Here is a 19969-nt window from a genome sequence, read left to right as displayed (position 1 = left end):
ATGCAATGAGAAGCTGGCACAACAATGAAGATTAGCCCCTGCTTGCCACAACTAGAGAAAGCCTGCACAGCAATGAAGAACCCAGCACGGGCAAAAATAAAGAAAAAAAATTGTAAAAAGCTAACGACATAGCAAACGAAGCAACTGACAAAGAATTAATCTCAAAAATATACAAGCAGCTTATGCAGCTCAATTCCAGAAAAATATATGACCCACTCAAAAAATGGGCTGAAGAACTAAACAAACATTTCTCCAAAAAAGACATACAGATGGCTAACAAACACACGAAAAGATGTTCAATATCACTCATTATCAGAGAAATGCAAATCAAAACCACAATGAGGTATCATCTCACACCAGTCAGAATGGCTGCTATCAAAAGTCTACAAACAATAAATGCTGGAGAGGGTGCAGAGCAAAGGGAACCTTCTTACACTGTTGGTGGGAAGGTAAACGAGTACAGCCACATGGAGAACAGTGTGGAGATTCCTTAAAAGACTGGAAATAGAATTGCCATATGACCCAGCAATCCCACTGCTGGGCATACACACCGAGGAAACCAGAATTGAAAGAGACACGTGTACCCCAATGTTCACTGCAGCACTGTTTACAATCGCCAGGACATGGAAGCAACCTAGATGTCCATCGGCAGACAAATGGATAATAAAGTCGTGGTACGTATACACAATGGAATATTACTCAGCCATTAAAAATAATGCATTTGAATCAGTTCTAACGAGGTAGATGGACCTGGAGCCTATTATACAGAGTGAAATAAGTCAGAAAGAAAAACACCAATACGTTATACTAACGCATATATATGGACTTTAGAAAGATGGTAACGACGATCTATATGCAAGACGGCAAAAGAGACACAGATGTAATGAACAGTCTTTTGGACTCTGTGGGAGAAGGCGAGGGTGGGATGCTTTGAGAGAATAGCATCGAAACATGTATATTATCATATGTGAAACAGATCGCCAATCCAGGTTCGATGCATGAGACAGGGTGTTCAGGGCTGGTGCCCTGGGAGGACCCAGAAGGATGGGATGGGGAGGGAGGTGGGAGGGGGGTTCAAGATGGGGAACACTTATACAACCATGGCTGATTCATGTCAATGTATGGCAAAAATCACTAAATATTGTAAAGTAATTAGCCTCCAATTAAAATAAAGTAATTAATTTTAAAAAAGCTAACGACAAAGTCATATCATAAAAAAAAAAAGAAATAGCAACTTTAGTAAAGTTGCAGGTTACAAAATTAATACACAGAAATCCCTTGCATTCCTATACAGTAACAATGAAAAATCAGAAAGAGAAATTAAGGAGCAACTCCATTCACTACTTCAACAAAAAGAATAAAATACCTAGGAGTCAACCTAGCAGTGGCCACAGGACTGGAAAAGGTCAGTTTTCATTCCAATCCCAAAGAAAGGCAATGCCAAAGAATGCTCAAACTACCAAACAATTGCACTCATCTTACATGCTAGTAAAGTAATGCTCAACGTTCTCCAAGCCAGGCTTCAGCAATATGTGAACCGAGAACTCCCTGATGTTCGAGCTGGTTTTAGAAAAGGCAGAGGAACCAGAGATCAAATTGCCAACATCCGCTGAATCGTGGAAAAAGCAAGAGAGTTCCAGAAAAACATCTATTTCTGCTTTATTGACTATGCCAAAGCCTTTGACTGTGTGGATCACAATCAACTGTGGAAAATTCTGAAAGAGATGGGAATCCCAGACCACCTGACCTGCCTCTTGAGAAATCTGTATGCAGGTCAGGAAGCAACAGTTAGAACTGGTCATGGAACAACAGACTGGTTCCAAATAGGAAAAGGAGTACGTCAAGGCTGTATATTGTCACCCTGCTTATTTAACTTCTATGCAGAGTACATCATGAGAAATGCTGGACTGGAAGAAACACAAGCTGGAATCAAGATTGCTGGGAGAAATATCAATAACTTCAGATATGCAGATGACACCACCCTTATGGCAGAAAGTGAAGAGGAGCTAAAGAGCCTCTTGATGAAAGTGAAAGAGGAGAGCGAAAAAGTTGGCTTAAAGCTCAACATTCACAAAACGAAGATCATGGCATCCGGGCCCATCACTTCATGGAAAATAGATGGGGAAACAGTAGAAACAGTGTCAGACTTTAAACAACTGCAATGGGACTGACCATGGCAGTAAAGATAGAAATATGACCAAGCATTTCCCATATTACAGCTGACGGCAGCTGAGCCAAGAACTCCCAACTGTGTTTCAGTTCACACCTGTTTCATCACACAAGCACAAAATTATGGAGATGTTGAATAACAACTGCCACATACTAAGTGTCTATTATGAGCTAGGCATTTTGTGCCTGGCACTGCATACACTTTATTTTTAACCTTCATGACAAAGCTGAAACATAGTTGGCCTCATTTTACAGATGAGGCAAACAGTTAAGATGGACTGAGTAAAATCCCCAGGGTCACATATTAAGTAAGTAGCTAAGCTATGATTTAAGTCCAGGCAGGTCTGATTTCAAAGTCCATGTTTTCCACTAAACCTTGAGACTTCGCTCATTATTTTTAACTAACTGGGCGTGGTGGAGATGAAAAACACAAGTACTTCATTTGTTACTTAATCATCTTGTTTAATCCTCACCAAAACCATACCAAGTGGATAGGGATATTTACCAGTATTTTACTTACGAAGCATCTGAGGTACTAAGAGAGTAAAGAAGTCCTTGCTAAGGTCACACAGTGTGTGATACTCGTGGAATCTGGAATCTCTGCTCTTAACACCTATGTTCTCAAGCAGTGTTGTCCAGTAGAAATAGGATATGAGTCATATGTGTACTATTAAATTGTCTAGCAGCCACATTAAAAAGTAAAATGACACAAGTGAATTTTATTTTACTTAAACCAATATATCCAAAATATCATTTCAACATATAGTCAATATAAAACAATTGAGATAGTTTACTTCTTTGTACGTAGTCTTCAAAAGTCAATGTGTCCTGAATTCAGACTAGCTCAATTTCAAGTGCCAGATGGCCACCTGTGGCTAATAGCTTTGTATTAGACTGGAGAGCTCTATACCTTAATATAGAGAGGCTAAAGATTGAACACAAGAAAGAGAAGCTTCGGTTTTCCCTGACCTGCAGATGTGTCCTTAAAAAGGTTTTCCTTTTGGTGTACTCAAAGTTGTTTCTCATCAGAAGATACAAAAGTGCAGAGGCTTCATTCCTGGTTGAGCCAATCTGTGACGTGCAGCACTTTAAAACCTCATAGCAAAACACAGCACACATGTTTGCCCTTCCTTTCAAAAAGGCCGAGGGAAACTAAACAATAGGAAAACATAAATAATTATCTGAAAAGCCATAAAACAGAAATCAATCAACTATCAAGTGCCTACAGTATTCTCCCTAAAACTAAGCTGGGTGCGTTGAGGATACACAATCAACATAAGATTAGGGTACCGCTCTGGAGAACCCAAGCTAGATAAAAACATAAAGACCAGCATGTATAATGAATGACTGAAATCATGACTCATTTCATGATGATGGTCTCAATTCGGGCCATAAAAATGGGAAGGCCAACCTGCATTACTTACTCTTTTGCTTTATATTTAAACAGTTCCTTATGTTATAAACTTCCAAATGCTAGGAAAATTATATCAAGAATCTATTCAGCAAATAAAGTTGATCTTTTAACAAAATGGACTATAGACGAATTGTACACACACAAACAGAAACATGCGCACCCTCTACTCATAAACAGCGTTGAGTAAAATACAGGTCGGCATAGAAAAAGTACAAAGTGACTATCTAATCCTCGAAACAGGCAAGTGACTGCTACTTTTGGAATGTATTCAGTCTGCTTTGTGGAAAATAAGCTATACATGGAACGTAGGCTTATTGCAAACTTCCATGCTTACATGTCTTGGCAAGTGAGTACTAAGCTGCTCCAGGGTACACAGTGGATTTTTTCAGGGAGTGTGAAGCTAGAGTCTCTCAAAATCATTCTCAGGAGTATCGGATTTACCCATATTATAGGAATCAACATAAGGCTAGGGCCTAATTTCAATATTATTTTTTAGAAATATTGAATTTAAGCCCATTATATAGGAATCTATCTTCTTTTTATCACCATAACACTAAGTACAATGCTTCTTACTGTTTATGCATCTTCATCTATTAATGAACATTTAATAAATGTTTTCTAGCTGGCATTGAAAAAATCTCATCAATGGTTTCACCAGATTAAATAAATCTTGTTGGGCAAGATACTTCTGTATAGACAGGATGGGAAGGCACAGCGGTAGGGTAGTTAATCTGCTATAGGAAGTCTTCTATCTATCACTTCACAATTACTGAAATTAAAAATACTCTAGAAGGAATTAATAGCAGAATATCTGAAGCAGAAGAAGGGATCAGTTAGCCAGAAGATAAAGTGGTGGAAATAACTGCTGAAGAGCAAAATAAAGTAAAAAGAATGAAAATAACTGAGGATCGTCTCAGAGACCTCTGGGACAGTATTAAATGCACCAACATTAGAATTATAGGGGTCCCAGAAGAAGAGAAAAAGAAAGGGTATGAGAAAAGTTTTTAAGAGATTATAATTGAAAATTTCCCCAACATGGAAAAGGAAATGGTCAATCAAGTCCAAGAGGCACAAAGAGTCCCATACAGGATAAACCCAAGGAGAAACATGCCAAGACACATACGAATCAAACTACCAAGACTAAACACAAAGAAAGAATATTAAAAGCAGCAAGGGAAAAGCAACAAGTAACACACAGGGGAAACCCCATACGTGTAACAGCTGATCTTTCAGCCGAAACTGTGCAGGCCAGAAGGGAATGGCACGATATATTTAAAGGTACTGAAATGGAAAAATCTACAACCAAGATTACTCTACCTGGCAAGGATCTCATTCAAATTTGATGGAGAAATCAAAAACTTTTCAAACAAGCAAAAGATAAGAGAATTCAGTACCACCAAACCAGCTTTGCAGCAAATGTTACTGGGACTATATAGTCAGGAAATACAAGAGAAGAAAAAGATCTACAGAAACAGACCCCAAACAGTTAAGACAATGGCATTAGGAATATATCAATAATTACTTTAAGTGCAAACGGATTAATTGCTCCAACCAAAAGACACAGACTGGCTGAATGGATACAAAAACAAGACCCATGTATATGCTGTCTGCAAGAAACCCACTTCAGACGTAAAGACACATGTAGACCGAAAGTGAGAGGATGAAAAAATATATTCCAGGCAAATGGAAAGCAAAAGAAACCTGGGGTAGCAATCCTCATACCAGACAAAGTAGACCTTAAGATAAAGAATATTACAAGAGATAAGGAAGGACACTACATAATGATCAAGGGATCAATCCAACAGGATGACATAACAATTGTAAATATCTATGCACACAACATAGGAGCACCTCAATACATAAGGTAAACACTAACAGACATAAGAGGAGAATTTGACAGTAACACAATAATAGTAGGAGACTTTAACACCCCACTCACACCAATGGACAGATCATCAAAACAGTAAATTAATAACAAAACACAAGGCTTAAATGATACATTAGATGAAATGGGTCTCATTGATATCTTCAGGACATTCCATCCAAATGCAGAAGAATACATCTTTTTCTCGAGTGCACATGGAACATTCTCCAGGATAGACCACATCTTGGGTCACAAATGAAACCTCAGTAAATTTAAGAAAATTGAAATTGTATCAAGCATCTTTTCTGCCATGCTATGAGATGAGATGAGGGTTTTTTCACAAGAAAAAAACTGTAAGAAACACAAACAGATGGAAATTAAACAACAGGTTTCTAAATAACCAACAGGTTACTGAAGAAATCAAAAGGGAAATCAAAAAATTTCAGAAACAAATGACAATGAAAACATGGCAATTCAAAAGGTATGGGATGCAGCAAAAGCAGTTCTAAGAGGGAAGTTGATAGCAATACAATCCTACCTCAAGAAACAAGAAAAACATCGAATAGACAACCTAATTTTACACCTAAAACAACTGGAAAAAGAACGAAAAACCTGAAAATTAGTAGAAGGAAAGAAATCAAAAGATCTGAGCAGAAATAAATGAAAAAGAAAAAAACAATAATAAAGATTAATAAAACTAAAAGCTGGTTCTTTGAGAAGATAAACAAAATTGACAACCCCTTAGCCAGACTCATCAAGAAAAAAAGAGACAAGCATCAAATCAACAAAGTTAGAAATGAAGGAGAGGTTACAACAGACCGTGCAGAAATACACAGGATTATAAGAGACTATTACAAATAACTATATGGCAATAAAATGGATAAACTGGAAGAAATGATGCTGGGAAGGAGAAATCAATATTGTGAAAATGACTATACTACCAAACGCAATCTACAGATTCAGTGTGATCCCTATCAAATTACTAACGGCACTTTTCAGAGAACTAGAACAAAATATTTCACCATTCGTATGCAAACACATAACGACCCTGAAGAGCCAAAGCAATACTGAGAAAGAACAGAACTGGAGGAATCAACTTTGCTGATTTCAAATTATACTACAAAGCTACAGTCATCGAGGCGGTATGGTACTGGCACAAATACAGAAATATAGACCAATGGAACAAGATAGAAAGCCCAGAAATAAACCCATGCACCTATGGCTACTTTATTTTTGACAAAGGAGGCAAGAATATACAATGGGGCAGAGACTGCCTCTTCAATGAATGGTGCTGGGAAAACTGGACAGCTACATGTAAAAGAATGAAATTAGAACACTTCCTAACACCATACACAGATAAACTCAAAATGGATTAAAGACCTAAATGTAAGACCAGAAACTATAAAACTCTTAGACGAAAACATAGGCAGAAAACTCGATGACATAAATCAAAGCAAGATCCTCTATGACCCATCTCCTAGAGTAATGGAAATAAAAACAAAAGTAAACAAGTGGGACCTGATTAAACATAAAAGCCTTTGCAAGGTGAAAAGACAACCCTCAGAATGGGAGAAAATAATAGCAAATGAAACAACAGACACAGGATTAATTTCCAAAATATACACGTAGTGCATACAATTCAATACCAGGAAAACAAACAACCCAATCAAAAAGTGGGGAAAAGAGCAAAACACATTTCTCCGAAGAAGACATACAGATAGCTAACAAACACATGAAAAGATATTCAATATTGCCCATTATTAGAGAAATGCAAATCAACACTACAATAAGATATCACCTCATACCAGTCAGAATGGCCATCACCAAAAAGTCTACAAACAGTATATGCTGGAGAGCATGTGGAGAAAAGGGAATGCTCTTGCACTGTTGGTGGGAACGTAAATTGATACAGCCACTATGGAAGACGGTATGGAGATTCCTTTAAAAACTAGGAATAAAACTGCCATATGACCCAGCAGTCCCACTCCTAGGCATATACCCTGAGGGAACCAAAATTGAAAAAGACACATGTATCCCATTGTTCACTGCAGCACTCTTTACAATTGCTAGAACGTGGAAGCAACCTAGATGTCCATCGACAGATGAATGGATAAAGAAGTTGTCGTATATATACACGATGGAATATTACTCAGCCATAAAATGGAACACATTTGAGTCAGTTCTGATGAGGTGGATGAACCTAGAGCCTATTATATAGAGTGAAGTAAGTCAGAAAGAGAAAGAGAAATATCATATACTGACACATATATACAGAATCTAGAAAAATGATACTGAAAAATTTATTTGTTGGGCAGCATGGAGAAACAGACATGGAGAATAGATTTATGGACATGGGAGGAGGGGAGGATAGGGTGAGATGTATGAGGAGAGTAAGACGGAAACTTACATTACCATATGTAAAGTAGACAGCCAACAGGAACTTCCTGTTGTCTCAGGAAACTCAAACAGAGGCTCTCTATCAACCTAGAGGGGTGGGATGGGGCGGGAGATGGGAAGCAGTTTCTAAAGCGAGGGGATATATGTATACCTATGGCTGATTCATGTTCAGGTTTGATAGAAAATAACAAAAATCTGTAAAGCTGCTGCTGCTGCTAAGTCGCTTCAGTTGTGTCAGACTCTGTGTGACCCCATAGATGGCAGCCCACAAGGCTCCCCCATCCCTGGGATTCTCCAGGCAAGAACACTGGAGTGGGTTGCCATTTCCTTCTGCAATGCATGAAAGTGAAAAGTGAAAGTGAAGTTGCTCAGTCGTATCCTACTCTTAGCGACCACAAGGACTGTAGCCACCAGGCTCCTCCATCCATGGGATTTGCCAGGCAAGAGTACTGGAGTGGGGTGCCATTGCCTTCTCCTTCTGTAAAGCAATTATCCTTTAATTTAAAAAAACATTAGAATGAGATCAAAAAAAAAAAAAAAACAATATGCAACTTGTAACAGATTTATTGGTAACGATGATAGACAGAATCCCGGGATGGTGCTCCATCTTTCTGGCTATTTCCTTAGTCTACATTTTTAAAGGAATACGGTAGTGTTTAGAAGCATGGACTCTTATGATAATTGGCAAGATCAGAATCGGATCTGCTACCAACTAGCTATGTGACATTAAGTTCCCTGTGAGCTTCACTTCTCTCACTTTAAAATGGGAAAAACAGAGACTTCCCTGGTGGTCCACTGGTTAAGACTCCGCACTGTCAACATGAGGGGCCCAGTTTCAAACCCCAGTAGGAACTAGATCCCAAACACTGCACCTAAGAGTCTGTATGCCACAATGAAAAGATCCTGCATCCCGAGAAGATCAAGGTCCTGAGTGCTGGGACTAAGACCCATGGAGCTAAAAAGGAAAACAAAAATTAATGGGAAAAATAACAGCATCTACATCGCAAAGCTAGTGTGAGAATTAAAGGTCAGTTCTCATCTGTTCTTTTAATTTGATTGAGGTTTAATTTACATACAACAAAATTTACCGATTTTAAATTAATCATTCAATGATTTTTAGTAAATTTACGGAGTTGTCCATTTATTACAATCTAGTCACTCCCATCATCTCAAAAAGATCCGTGGTGCCCATCTGCAGTCCCCTTTTCTACCTCCAGTCCCACAATAAAAAATGAGCGAATATTTCTAAATCACTTAGGAGAGTGCCTGTCATCTACCAAGAGATGTATGTTACATCAATAAGAAATGTCTGAACAGGACGAAGAAATACAATGCAAACCATGAAACCAAATGTCTTATTTACTGGCATAATAAAAAATGAATTTGGGTTGCATTTTAACCAGAACAAACTTAATTCTTCATATAAAGATACTGCAGCTTATTTCTGATTAGTATGTAATTTAGTTTTCCTTATAAACCTCTTTGAAAAGCACAGGCCTGGTTTCCATAGCAAATCTGGAGGCCTGAGCAATTAACTGAATTACTTTGAGAAAGGGAAAGAAAAGAAAAAAATCTGTGTAACTCAGATGAAAAGCCAGCAAGACTTTTCACTTTTGACTTCTCCCACTACTGTTACCTCACATTATGGTTATATGGGCTCCCCTGGTAGCTCAGCAGGTAAAGAATCCTCCTGCAATGCGGGAAACCTGGGTTCAGTCTCTCAGTTGGGAAGATCCCCTGGAGGAGCAAATGACAACCCACTCCAGCATTCTTGCCTGGAGAATCCCAGGGACAGAGGAGCCTCTTGGGCTACAGTCCACGTGGTCCCAAAGAGTCAGACACGACGGAGCAACTCAGCAAAGCACATAGTTATATAGTGTTTCTTCAAAGCTCTCTAACATCCATTATCTCATTTTACACCTTCAACAACCCTGCAAGATAACTGCTTTCAATTTCTTCTTCTTCTATTTTTTTTAATCCTAGCAATGATGCTTTCTACTGAGAGGCAAGCATCTGAGTAAAACCAACAAGCACCTGACAAGGGAAGCCAGCCAGCCAGCCTGCCTGGACATCTTCTGGCTTCACAAGACACCTCATTTCAATAGGTATTTGGATAAACAGACTCAATCATAATTTGGGCTAAAAATGACTGGATATTTTGATCGAAGTATGAAAAGACCCTGTTTTTAAACACAAAAATAACAGAGAAGGAGAATAAGGAACAAATTATTAACAGTCCAACTCTCTCATTATAAGGCTGAGTCTCTGTGACTTCCTGAGGTCATACTAGGTCTGCCACCCAAGTTTCCTGACTGCTCACTGGGGGCTTTTCTACTGTACTAAGCTTCATCTGCCTAGTTGACTTTTGTGTATTTTCTTTGCAATGATACTGACTAAATTCTACCTTTTCATTTTTACCTTGAAACACTGAGTGAAAAATGATATGGTATCTAACACTGTTAGGGAAACTTCGGTAGCAGTATTTCCTTCAAGAAGTGCCTGATGGAAATGCTTCAGTTGTTGTAGAACGTGAGATTTTTTTAAAAAAGGAAATTAAAACTGTATGACACAGGGATTCACATAACAGTTTGGAATGACTTTCTCTCCCAAAGACTGAGAGAGAGAGACAAGCAAAAAGACACCAGGCTCTCAGTACCTGCAGACTTAATGAGTTTCGCTGTATTTACTCCTTAATCAAATACGATCTGGGTTAATCAATTCTGCTATTGTTTACTTCAGCTCTGTATCAACAGCTCTGTAGCAAATAAATAGGTGCCTACTTCTTTGTAGACAAGATGTGAGTGATGATCTAGGTATGTACCTAAGAAATAACGTGGGAGGCATTTTAGGCTGTGCTGCTCATTATATGTGCAAAAATGAGAAATCATAGAAAGGCAGCTATGTCATGTACAGGGGTTCCCTATGGCCTGATGTTTTCAATGATGCCAGTGGTGTGAGACTTGTTTCTAAATCAGAAGGAAAACAAAGCATCTGGGCCAACTGAAAGACACAGGTTCAATACATTGTTACAAGAGACAAAGAGCAAAGCTGAAGGCTGTAGCCCTCCCATTTGTTTTTTGAAAGGTCCTGAGTCTAGTAGCTCAGCATCCATCTGCTCAAGACATTTGTGTTTATTAGTAGTCCAAATCGCAAAGCCAGTTCTGCTTGCTTCCTCTTCTCTCACTCTTTGACTTTTTACTAAGATTTGCTTTCAGAGAATAGCTTTCATTCATATAACCCTCTAGCTTCCTATTGAACTTGTTAATATTTCAACCTGTGTGAAATATGTCTTTGTCAAAATAGTATTTACAGTGCTCTGACCTCTGCAGACAGCTCAGCATGTGTAACCCCTTGAAAAATCACTAAATGAAAAATAGTCATTCTAAACATATATATACTATTTTGTTCAGATTCATTATTTTCATTAAAGTACAGATAAAGGATATTGAATGTAAAATCACATAATTATAATAGTTCAATGAGAAAATTAATCTCCTTCATATTAAACTAAGAACTCACTATTAACTAAAATTGCCAGAAACAATCCATGCATATTTGATCTTATATTCACATATGATGAAATGACCATACAGAAACAGAGCTAGGCAAATATATTGATATATGTAAAATGATCTCCAGCTGTACTGGTGATTTAGGTTAAATAGTATTAATCTCTGTTTCAAATGAGTACCCTACCTACATCTTGCACTGACCGCGATTAAGTGTAAATAAACTTTCCAGGCTGTTAAGATGCTGAAGCCTGGCCTGCATTATTCCTGATCTGTTTCAAAGAGCTGGCATGGTTTGCGATTTTCAGGCTACTCCAAAGTGTTTTGACAGCCAGGCATTATGCACCCTAAAATAAAGGTTAAAGTTAGGAAATGAAGTACTTTAATACTATATCTCAATGTTAGATTGTTTTAACTAATAAATGACTAGAGTTCCACATAAACACTGTGCTACCATCTGTTACTCAGCTTAAATGAGACCTCACTGGAAACTGTATGATGCTCACCATGTATTTAAAATAGCTTATACTACAAGAATACAAGTAAGGAATTTAGAGAAATTTCTTACTTTCCTTCTGCTCCTCAAAAATACCAGAGTAGAGTGGACAATACTCCAATAATTTTCCGCCTTTTTCTCAGGAGATAAGGAAAGGCAAGAGTCAGAGAAAACAGTGAGAGGGACACTCAGAGACTCGGGTGGAGGGCGGGGAGGGGGGTGGTTTCCTGAAGTTAGATGTTTAAGAATGAGGCCTATCCAATCTGTCTCTGGGCCGGAGTTAAACTTGGATCAGAACTGTTTTACTCAATAAACATGTCTATTTCCACATTTTTATTTTGTTCTCCTTGAATTTTAGGGTTTCATTAAAAAAGTAACAACTGGGTAATACAAGCACTGAGGAAAAAGCCTTTGTCCATCCTCTACTAAACACAGAGGGCAGGTCAGCAGAATCTCAGTGATTAAGATTGATGGTGGTAGTTACCATAGCAGTTCCCAACCAGTTCCCAGTGCTGGGGAGACACTAGAAATTGTCATCTGAATTATTAGGATGTCCCAGAGACTCAGCAATAAACCCCATCCACACTGCCTCTTTAGTTTTTCCAAGTGCTATGAAAGTTATTTTAAAAAAGAAAAGAAATCTATTTAACTTCCTTTAATGACTAACTCTACCTCTGAAACCTATCCGAAATAAGCATGTAATCTTTTCCTTCAGGTCGTGCAAACGTTTCCTTAAGTATTTATTCCACTAAGACTTACACAGCAAAAAGAAGAAAGAAATAATATATAGCATATGTCTCAATTGCTGTTGGGGATTTCTGTTTACATTAGTAACTGAAGTGAGTATTGATAGGTTGTAAACATAAATACTGCTGCTGCTGCTGCTGAGTAGCTTCAGTCGTGTCTGACTCTGTGCGACCCCAGAGACGGCAGCCCGCCAGGCTCCCCCGTCCCTGGGATTCTCCAGGCAAGAACACTGGAGTGGGTAACAAAAGTATAGACCTGACAATTGTCTTCACTTGATGATTTCCTGCCTTCCCCTGGATCTAGGCCTTTCTCACGAGCTTCAGTAGCGACAAGCATCTATTCTAGGATTAGACCAGAAACTGTGCACATCAGTCTAACCTTACCTTTTGGAAAACTTTTTAAAATGTATCACTTCCCATCAGGTTAATTTCAACTTTGAGTTGAGAAGCATTCAATAAATCATGGGTATCTTAAGGCTAACTCAAAAGGAAGCATCTAGGTTTTGCATGGCATGATTAAGACTGCCCTCTGTTGGAAGAGAAGAAAACAAGAGGAAATTGCAGTGCTATGGGAATTACCTTGCTATGATTCTTTGCCCCATGTATCTAAAGTGAACCAAACACACTCTAGGAAGAAAAACAGTAGCATCTTAGTCCTATATTACCATACTTTGCATTTTAACAAATAATATTTGAAAATTCATGTGTTAGGCTCTTCTATCCCTGGAATTCTCCAGGCAGGAATACTGGAGTGGGTTGCCATTTCCTTCTCCAGGGGATCTTCCCGATCCAGAGTTTGAACCTGGCTCTCCTGCATTACCTACTGAGCCACCAGCAAAGCTCTAGCATGAGTGGCAACACTAATCAGTTACAAAATTGCCAGTTTTGGAATGGGCGACTAAGCAATGTTGCCTAAACGGAGGGGTGACAGGGAGGAAAGAGTGCATGGCTTTTGACTTTACGTCCAACTTGCTAATGACCATGGGTATTTGTGCTTTTCCATGATTATAAAATACTGTCAGGAAGAAAGATGCTAAAATTGGGTCAAATTAATTTGTTTCAAAAATAAACCAAGGGGTAAGTTTCAACACCCCAACCCCCAACCCCGCCTTTTGGGATGCACTCCAGCTCGGCGCGGCGTTCCCAGAAGTCATTGTGTTTCCGGTCTCTCGAGTCTCTGGTCCGGCACAGGGTGCCTTGAAGGCGCCACCTTCCCTCCCACGTGCCTTTGCTCGTCTCAGCAAAAGGAGGCTGGTGTCTCCTTCCAGCCCCCCAACCGCACCCTCCGGTCCACCCCGAGCCGTCTTCGATCCATCCGCTTGCCCGCCCGATCGCCCACCCAGTGCCCTGAGGCCGCTTCACAGGTCTGTACAAGAGTTTAAACTATCATCCCGTCTGGGGCCCTTCCGCCATTTTTTTGGTGGTGACTGTCTCCCCTGGTTCCCAATCCCATCAGGGAATCAAGATGAAGGCTGGGGACGTGGGTGAAGAAGACAGGGAAAGTGGGCAGAACTCTTCCGAAGGAGATAAAATACAGATTAGACTCTCTGATGTGTCTTCTGAAGATTTTAAAAAAACCTGGCAAACACTAAAAGAGCTCCATGACAGAGAGCCACGCGGACTGCAGGGGAAAGGAACCAGTTTGAGGAAAGAGCGATTGTCAGACGGGAGGTGGACAGGCTCCATATCCAGAATTAAAGAGTCTACAGAGCAGCGGAGAGCCCTGAATGACCCTATCCATGACCTGCGAGGTCAGTTAAACGCGGAAGTATGCGATCGCTCTACAGGAAACGAAACGGACAGAAATACGCTACAGCAAGAATCTTATGATATCCAACAACAAAATCTGAAATTTACTGGTGAGCTCACAGCAGAAAGGAATAAACTAACAGAAGAAAACAAGCAGCTTTCGGCTAGGCTCAAGAGGAAACAGCCACAGTTTCACCGTTCTTTTTCTGCTAGTGATGATGACTTCGTCCTTGGGTCTCAAAAGAGCGAGTCAGTTATTACGATCAGGGACCCTCCGCCCGGACCTGAGAGGTATGTGGCTGTCAAACTGATAACGGAAACAAATACCAAACAAATGAAATCTAGAGGGAAAAAGAAACAGCCACACAGTTCCGAGCTTCAGGTTCCATTTTACAGTCAGGACGTCTTTGAGGTGCCAGAGCGCCCTCAGGAGAAGATTTCCTCTAACAGCAGTAAGACGATCACAATAAGCAGAGGCAGTCAGAAGTCGTCTAGCACTGTTCCTTCAGCGCCTACACTCGGCCCTCAAACAGTGGATGGATTTCAAGATGACTCCAGCCTTCCCAATTGCAGGCTTGGCCATCCACAAAGCAAATCCATTTTCACACAGAGGACCTCCCCACAGAGGATCTCCACACCAAAGCATGGAACTGAGATTGATTTCCCTTGGAGCCTTTCCAGTATTTCTCCAGGAAAAGACCTACCTATTGAAATATCTGAAACTTCAGAGGAAAGTATGATCGATTATACGAAAAGCATATTTTCTCCTTTTACACGGAGAGACGAAAACACCACTTTACATCTATTTCCTTTAGACTATACTTCAAGTGCTAATGTGAAAAGACCATCATTGGGTGTTTTTCGCGTTTCAGTGAGAGAGAGCAGAAGCCAGACACCTTGCAGTGATCAGTCCAGGGCAAGGAAGAATACGAATGGAGCTACAGCTGCAGCCCATGATGCTGATAAGAAACAAGGTGAGACTGAGGCTTGCACTTCGGGGTCTTCAAGAAAGAGAAAAGTCAAGATACAGTTAGAAAAAGGGGGGAAGTAGCCATCGCTCCATCTCTCTCTTCAGGAGACTGCTTTGCTTTTCCAAGAGGACAGTCTCCCTATCAATTCAGACAATTTAACATTTGTATTCAGACTATGTCACTGATAATTCCTGACTTTGATTCTACTTCCCAGAATATAATATACAGACAATAAAATGTTGGGCAAATGACTAAGACTTTGAAACAGTGACTTCTTGCCCAAAAATAAAATTCAGCTAGAAAGAAAGAAAGTTAGTTTTCAGAATCCCTCTACTTCTATATAAAAGTGTAGAGGTCTATCATCTTTTTGTTGAAATTAAGCTGTTAGTGTCTGTGAGTCAGTGTGTGCCATGCTGAGTTGGTTTAGTTGTGTCCTAGTTTTTGCAACACTATGGACTGTAGCCTGCCAGGCTCCTCTGTCCGTGGGATTCTCTAGAAGAATACGGTACTGGGTTGTCATGCCCTCCTCCTGGGGATCTTCCCATCCATCTTGTCTCTTAAACACTTGCATTGGCAGGCGAGTTCTTTATTACTAGTGCCACTTGGGAAGCCCTTATGAGTCAATAAGAAGGCTTAAAAAAAGAAAGCCAAGAGAACACCTAAAAGGCCTGGACTGTAAGAGTTCAACCCTGTAATACTTGTGAAATACTTACTTGACTTGACAAGGTAACCTCAACACTTACACTGAGAAAAATTCAGAAGCAGATATTTTTCAGAATAAAATGAATATGACTTTACAGATACTACAGAGCATGACTTAAATTAGAAAAGAGAAGATGTGACACAGACTGTATACTAGTTATTAAAATTTGCTTTTAAAAATCAAAAAGTGAGAGCAGAAGGTAAAACCTCATTAACAAAGACAACTATTTAGCAAGTGAGGGCAACATTTACAAGAGCAGGAGACCTTTTCAAGAAACAGAGCAGTTATGGTTTTTTCCGTAACAAAATGCAGCCAGTTGCTTGTCACTGGTTATCACAGTGTGTGTGTGTGTGTGCGTGCATGTGTGTGTGTGTGCATATGTGTGCAAGTGTGTGCACATGTATACTGAATGGAGGAGGGGAGAACTAGTCAGCAACGCATGTCCCTCTCCTTCCTCTCTTCTGTCCTCCCCCTACCACCCTCCTTACTTTCCCTGGGCAGTGGTGGTATTCAACTCCTTTTTTCTTTACAGTTTTTTTTTTTTCCCATGTGTCCTTGGGCATGTAGAAAAAAACAAAGTTATTGAGTGAATCCATGTGCCATAGAACTCACCCTTTAAAATGGAGTACAACACAGTAGTTTATATGGTATATTTTAAAACTTGTAAAACCATCACCACAGTTTTAGAATATTTTCATCACCCTTTAAAAAAGCCCATACATAATAAGAGCTGTCACTTTCTGCATTCCCACCTTTTAGCTTTGTGGGGAGACAAAACAGTCCACTGTGGTTGTGGTTGTTAATTTGATTCAATATCTCTTGGAGTGAAATACCACCAGGGTTGAATATTATCTCCCTTTACATATTTCTTTCCCAAAACATGGAAGCTTAAAACATAGTATCAATAATCTTTGACTTTTATTCTAAATCATACATTCTAAGTAGTTGAAGGTTATAGTTATTTAAAACTGTTTTATTAATGTACTTTAGAATTCATATCTAGTTTTCATGTGTTTCAATCTCTCTGGCAAGTTAACTATCAAATTATTTTATGTTTTTACATCCTGCATTATTACAAGAATATTTACAATAATATGTACTAAAAACAAAATGGAAAAGAAGTAAAATTTACTGTATTATGATTTGACTTTTACTGTAAATCATACATTCTATGTACTTAATTCTAGTTATTTAAAACTTTTATTAATGTACTTTAGAATTAGTTATTCATATCTAACATTTGATGTGTTTCAATCTCTAGCAAGATAACTGTCAACTTATTTTATGTTTTTATATCCTGCATTATTAGAAAAAAATGTTTACTATTTACTAAAAACTAAATAGAAAATAAGTAAAATTTACCTACTGTTTTATGCTGATCAAAACCCAGGTGCTTTCATGTTCTTCATGCTGTTTGCTTTTCTTTAAGTATTTATTTATTATTTAGCTTCATGGGGGTCTTAGATGCAGCATGTGGGATCTATTTCCCTGTCCAGAGACTGAACCCAGGACCTCTGCATTGCCAGTGCAGAGTCTTAGCCACAGGGAAGTTCCCAGGGATTTTGCTTGTTTGTTTTGTTTTCCCGGCGGGGGGGGGGGGGGGGGGGGGTGTGTTTGTATGTTGAATTCTGTTTTTTTTTTTTTTTTTGCAAAAGTAGAAAAAAGAAAGGATTATGTAAACAAGTGTGGTACTGGGAATGAGTTAACCTTCTGATTGTACTTCCAGAGGACATACAGTTTATGAAAACCCTTTGCTTGTATTCTATCATATATAGTAAAGAGGAAATGGTAAATTGTAAATAATATAATTATACATAAAGGTAAAGAGAACAGAGTCTGGAAAAGAACCTGACACCATACAAAACTGTATAATGGTCCTGTGAACACAACAACAGCATTCCTTACTCTCAAAGAACCCTTCCTGTCTTTTTGTTTGCTTTGATTGTGTAAATCCTGGGTCAAATAAAACCTACAAGGTTAAATATGACTTTTGGATATTGTTATTTTCTTCTGTTTACCTTGGTCATTTAATGTATTCTGTGCCCTGCTATGAAAAAATATTTTAGCACTTCTGAAACTATTGCCTGACTTTAGAAACTAATTTTTTTTGTCTTTTAAAAAAGTCCTGTTAATAAAGAGAAATTTTGATAACATTATTTCTTTTTACAAACCCTTGTGTCGAGGGCTGACATTCAACTGATCGGAGCGAGAGAGCTGCTCTGCTACATGCAAAACCCCAACCCAGAAGCGGGTCATCTATGAATAGTTTAGTACCAGGTTCCCCCAGGTTCCCCACAATTGAGTGGTGCAGTGTTGGGCGAGGGGGCTGCGCCTTTCTGGTCGTGCTCGTGTTCCAGGATGAAGAGTTCTCTGTACTGGACCCAGTCCCAACACGCAGAGGGGCGTGCCACGCCATGTCCCAAAGGACCTGGGCAGTGGCCCCATGGTTGGGACGGTCGGGGACTGGCTATCTGAGGCCAACCGAGGCACTGCCAGAAACTAATTTTTAAATAAAATTATTTCAAAGGCTCAAATTTGTATGATGGAAATAAAATGAATTTAAGTTAAATACCAGATGATTCTAAGGTCAAAGTCTACCAGCTACTGTCCCCATGTCCAGCAAAAATCAGCGAGAGAGGAATGGTAAAACTTCAGTCCTTGACCCCTCCCTTCCCGGATCTAGCCTACGTAGTTTGCCCACTCCACCGATTAGCCATGCAGTCACTTAGATGCAGTCAATCATAAAGGAACTCAATCATGAATAGTCACTGGAAGGACTGATGCTAAAGCTCAAACTCCAGTACTTTGGCCACCTAATGCAAGGAACTGACTCATTGGAAAAGACCCTGATGCTGGGCAAGGTTGAAGGCAGGAGGAGAAGGGGACGTCAGAGGATGAGGTGGTTGGATGGCATCACCGACTCAATGGACATGAGCGTGAGCAAGCTCCAGGAGATGATGATTAACAGGGAAGCCTGGCGTGCTGCAGTCCCTTGGGTGGCAAGGAGTCAGACACAACTGAGCGAATGAACAACAACACTTAGTTGGGAAACCACCTCTCAGATCTACTCTTCCCCCATCCTCACCTGCAGTGTTCTGTTCAGGTCCTTATCGCCTCGCTCTTATAGGTCACGTCTGTGCCTGTGTGCTGTGTGCTAACTCGCTTCAGTCCTGTCTGACTCTGCAACCCACTGGATTACAGCCCACCAGGCTTCTCTGTCCATGTGGATTCTCAGGCGAGGGTATTGGAGTGGGTTGGCACACACTCCTTCAGGGGATCTTTCTGACCCAGGGATTGAACCCTCTTCTCCTGCGTCTCTTGCTCTGGCAGGCAGGTTCTTTACCACTAGCGACACCTGGAAAGCCCTTGAGTACCCATAGCACTTGACACATTTCCTCTACTGTAGCAAATAATAGAGAGATTTGTGGGCATGTCCACTTCTCCCACTGGATTCAGGATTCTCTAGGCCAGAGACTGTTCAGGGTGATTCCAGGATTTCCACCTAGAAGGAGCTTAGGGCCAGCAATCTGAGTGGAAGGGACAATAACCAGGGGCTTCTGAGTTTACTTGTGATGTCTGGAGGGAATACACCATGTGGCACCACAGAGAATATACAGATGGATGTAGCCTGATCAGTCTGGGTTTAATTGACTCATAGGTTCTTTGCTCTTCAGCAAGTGCTTTTCTTCTAGAAATCTTGTGGGGGTGCACTCAAGGTAGTGCTGTTTTACACAAGAGGCCTGTGATAGGATCCTCTGAATTTAACCTAAGGCAGAGTAGCAAGGTTCTGGGTGAGTCTCCATCAATGTCCTAAAACCCATTGACCTCTACATCTTCACACTTCTAGCACAAGATCCCATTCTAATTTCGAATGAATACGATCAATGCTGTCTCTAAAGGCTTAACTCAAAAGCTTGTGCTCTCTCTCGTTCAGTCACAGGAGCTGGCAGA

At 39.9% G+C, this 19969-nt stretch overlaps 1 protein-coding gene across 1 annotated transcript in view; it reads right to left on the bottom strand.

Annotated features, from left to right (window-relative positions):
* IL13RA1 (interleukin 13 receptor subunit alpha 1) overlaps positions 1-19969 on the bottom strand; it is a 193400-nt gene that overhangs the window by 170184 nt on the left and 3247 nt on the right. The gene's annotated exons all lie outside the window — the stretch shown is intronic.

The sequence above is a fragment of the Budorcas taxicolor genome, chromosome X (genome assembly GCF_023091745.1).
Source record: "Budorcas taxicolor isolate Tak-1 chromosome X, Takin1.1, whole genome shotgun sequence".
Taxonomy (NCBI): domain Eukaryota; kingdom Metazoa; phylum Chordata; class Mammalia; order Artiodactyla; family Bovidae; genus Budorcas; species Budorcas taxicolor.
Note: the sequence above shows the minus strand (reverse complement) of the source record. Positions and strands in the feature narration are given on the sequence as shown.